At 47.4% G+C, this 4,274-nt stretch overlaps 1 protein-coding gene across 1 annotated transcript in view; it reads right to left on the reverse strand.

Moving 5' to 3' along the window:
* LOC122546908 (activin receptor type-1-like) overlaps positions 1-2,567 on the reverse strand; it is a 179,836-nt gene extending 177,269 nt beyond the window's left edge. The window contains exon 1 of the mRNA XM_087985552.1: positions 2,353-2,567. The gene's annotated coding sequence lies outside the window, so the exon portion shown is untranslated. The remainder of the gene's footprint in view (positions 1-2,352) is intronic.
* Between the last annotated feature and the right edge of the window lie 1,707 nt (positions 2,568-4,274).

Genomic DNA, 4,274 nt, shown 5'->3' on the forward strand with positions numbered 1-4,274 from the left:
AGAAGATGGAATGGCAGCAGGTGTAGGAATTGAGCCTGTGTTGTTGGCATCACTCACCAGCAATCCAGCCAACTGAGCTAACCCTGCAACGCAGGAGGAAGGAAGGAGTGGAAGACTGAAAGCACTGTGCATGCAGTAAATCAGAGACAAAAACTGGAAAGCTCAGCAGGGCTGGAGAGAGAAACAGGGTCAACGTTGAGTGACCCTGCCTCAGACCTCTGTTTTAGTTGAATCCCTGAGATTTTATTGACTTCATGCAGGATGCAGACATGCCAACAGGAGTGCAGAGTGGAAGACATAACGCTGCGTGAACACACGAGCTGGTACGTGGATAAGGGGAACAGCTTGAAGTGTACTCAACCTTCTGCAAAGTGAAGGATGAGTGTTAGAACCGGGCAGGGGTAAGGCAGTGTAACCTCGCTGAGAGTCAGCACCTTACAGAGTCATTGAGATGTGCAGCACGGAAACAGACCCTTCGGTTCAACCCGTCCATGCCAACCAGATATCCAACCTAATCTAGTCCCACTTGCCAGCACTTGGCCCATATCCTCTAACCCCTTCCTATTCATATACCCAATTTTTAAATGCTGTAATTGTACCAGCCTCCACCACATCCTCTGCAGCTCATTCCATACCACACCACCCTCTGTGTGAAAACATTGCCCTTAGGTCTCTTTTATATCTTTCCCCCCTCACCTCAAACATATGCCCTCTAGCTCTGGACTCCTTACCCCAGAAAAAGACCTTGTCTATTTACCCTATCCAAGCCCCTCATGATTTTATAAGGTCACCCCCTCAGCCTTTGACACTCCAGGGAAAAATAGCCCCAGCCTATTCAGCCTCTCCCTGTAGCTCAAACCCTCCAACCCTGGCAACATCCTTGTAAATCTTTTCTGAACCCTTTCAAGTTTCACAACATCTTTCGATAGGAAGGAGACCAGAATTGAACGGGCTATTCAGGAAGGAAGATGTATAAATCAGACTGGAGGAGAGAGACAGTATTCACTAAAGATGCTTGGAAAGAGCTCACACACATCGCTCCACAGATGAAAATTGGCTCCACGGTTATGAAACTCTCCTGAGCCTTTAAAGAAACGTTCCATTGTTTTGTGGTGAAGGCAAGACCACAGGGAGGATGTTATTTCGTTACTTGAAATTGGCCCCACTTGGATCCACAGGTGAGGAGGGAAATTCCACTGCCTGATCCACTCAAAAGTGAACCCCTTCTGGTGAACCAGTGGTGAGAGGTGGGGGCTGCAGGACATGGCGGAGAAGAGGCATGGGCAGATGCCACAGTGACATTGGCATCCAGGGCAGGACATGCCATGTCATTACCAGTTGAGGGCATTGGAGGGGGAGGAGGGGGCACTCTTGGGAAGGGTGAGATTGCCTAATAAAAGTGGGCTTAAAAATATCAAGCAAATCGAAGGAATTCACTCCCCCCCCCCCCCCCCCACCCCCACCCCCACCAATTAGCAGTCTCTTTATGTTCAATACCTCCATTTCTTTCTCCTTCATTGAGTCTGGGCTTTTGACTCTTTTGATGTAGGGTTTGGGTACGTGCCCAGCTGGTGGCAAGCTTCGCCATGTCGGAGAGTCTGCCCACGGCCTGCCCCGCCTTTCAATAAAACAGGGTTGGCAAATCCATGGATGAGCCCCTGAGCCTCTGAGCACGCATGGCTGAGGATTGACCCTCCTCGCCGTTGGCAGCATTCGCTTGCTCGAGGGGCAGCTTCGCACACGGAGTGATCATGCCCGCGGATGGCAGAAGCGATGGTTTCCCCCCCCCCCCCCCGCCATGGCAATGACGGAATAATCCTCAACTTGGAATGAAGGGGTGGGGAAGAGAGAGGGAGAGTCTCTCTGATATTATGCCCAGAGCACAGAACCAGGAGCTGGTATAGAATGTGCGAGGTGACGATGTTGGGCAATGGGTAGGTGGCAGAGATTTTTCTATACCCTGCCACATGTCCCCACCTCACACTGCCCTTCCTATATTCCCTCAGTCCCTGCTCAGAATGGAAAAAAAACCTTCCTAACCTGTGCTCAGTAAAAAAACCACCCAAACCATCCCTTGCATTCATTGCAAAGGAGTGAATCATCTCAGCTGTGTCTCCTGGATAAATAGACTGTCCAGAGTACATACTAATGAGCCTTAAATGAGACATTTGATTATGAAACATGTCTATCTATCGAGCCACAAAGTACACCATTTACTCTTTAAATTAAGCGAGGTTATTAATGTTTGACTAGATTTCAGAATGAGAGAATTCCACACGCCCAATGTCCACATTTGTAACAGACTACATATTCCCGTTAACTGGGATCGAGTGCTAGACCACACAGACATACCTCTGACAGCTGTCCGTCGTATCTTGCATGCACCAGACAAATCCAGATCAATTCGATCTCGAGACGTCAATGCCAATAGTCTAGGAGTGTTCTTTAAACAGACCCAAACTTAACAGAGAGAGTCAGAGAGAGAGAGAGAGAGAGATCACAGGCACACACCATCGCACAGCCAAAGGAAAAGAAATAGGAATTAAGTTTCAACAGTCCACCCCTCATTGTCATAGCCAGTCCCCTGGACTAAATCTGTTCCTTCAGTTTCCTGTTTCTCTCTGTACCCTTGGCAGCAGTCACTATATGGATGTGGGAGAAACTCAAATGTTCTCTTATTGCTGTCTCTTCCTGTCTGGCCAGGCTCCACGGCTCATATTTTCTTATTTTGCAGCCCTAATAGTGCATTTCCTATGTAATTCTCCCATTCCTGCTTGTAAAGGCCTCTCACTTTATCATCTATTTGACACATTAATGCAATACAGATTGCACCATTCACGTGCGTTCAATTGCAACGCTCCACAGTTTTGCTGCGTTTGTGGTTTTTGCTTTTGTTTTGAAATTCCAGAAATGCGATTTTTTTTTTAAATCTGAGGAACTCGCAACAGCATTTAACTTGGAGTTCTATTGTCCAGCAATTAGGAGTTTAGGATTTAGATCTTAATCTTTCAGCTGAGGAGTTGGAACTTACCCTCAGACTACATAACATAACATAGCAGCTGACCATTCGGGCCAACTGATCCATGCCAGGGTTTGTAATCTTAGAGTCATAGAGTCATACAACATAGAAACAGACCCTTCGGTCCAACCAGTCCATGCTGACCAAAATCCCAAAATAAGCCAGTCCCACCTGCCTGCTCCTGGCCCATCTCCCTCCAAACCTTTCCTATTCACGTCCTGATCCAAATGCCTTTTAAACATTGTAACCGTACCCACATCCACCACTTCCTCAGGAAGTTCATTCCACACATGAGCCACACTCTGTGTTCAAAAAACAGTTGCCCCTCATGTCTTTTTAAATCTTTCTCCTCTCATCTTAAACGTATGCCCCCTAGTCTTGAACTTCCCCGCCCCAGGGAAAAAAACACCTGTCATTCACCTTATCTCTACCCCTCACGATTTTATAAACCTCGATAAGGTCACCCCTCAACCTCCTGTGCTCCAAGTAAAATAGCCCCAGCCTATCAAGTTTATTTTTATACCTCTAATTCACAGGGGGGGACATGCATTTCAGGTGAGAGGGGGAAAGTTCAAAGGAGATGTGAGGGGCAAGTTTTTTTGCACAAAGGAGTGGTAGGAGTCTGGAATGTGCTGCCAGGGATGGTGGTGGAGGCAGGTAGGATAGGGGCATTTAAGGGACTTTTAGCTAAGCACATGAATATGCACGGAATGGAGGGCAGGCAGAAGGGATTAGTTTAATTTGGTGTCATGTTCAGTACAACATTGTGGGCTGAAGGGCCTGTTCCTGTGCTGTACAGTTCGATGTTCTAGAACTGTATCTCAAACCTTCCAATCCCAGCAACATCCTGGTCAATCTGTTCCGAACCCTCTCCAGTTTAATAATATCCTTCCTGTAACAGGGCGACCAGAACTGCACACAATACTCCAGAAGAGGCCTCACCAATGTCCTGTACAGCCTCAACATGACGTCCCAACTCCTACACTCAAAGGACTGAGCAATGAAGGCAAGTATGCTAAACACCTTCTTAACCCCCCTGTCGACATATGATACAAACTTCAAAGGATGATGTACTTCAACCCCTAGGTCCCTCTGCTCTACAACACTACCCAAGGAATTGTCTATGTCCAATCCTCTCTTTCAATGTATCCTGTTATGTTCTTCGTCACCTGGTGGCAGTATGGAGCAGTTCAGTTCGAGAGCCCCAGTTGCCCTGGCAACATACACTTTCACAGCCTGGAGCCCCGGATAGTGA

This window comes from Chiloscyllium plagiosum, unplaced genomic scaffold (assembly GCF_037043375.1).
Source record: "Chiloscyllium plagiosum isolate Xiang-an unplaced genomic scaffold, Cpla_swu_hap1 HiC_scaffold_53X, whole genome shotgun sequence".
Taxonomy (NCBI): domain Eukaryota; kingdom Metazoa; phylum Chordata; class Chondrichthyes; order Orectolobiformes; family Hemiscylliidae; genus Chiloscyllium; species Chiloscyllium plagiosum.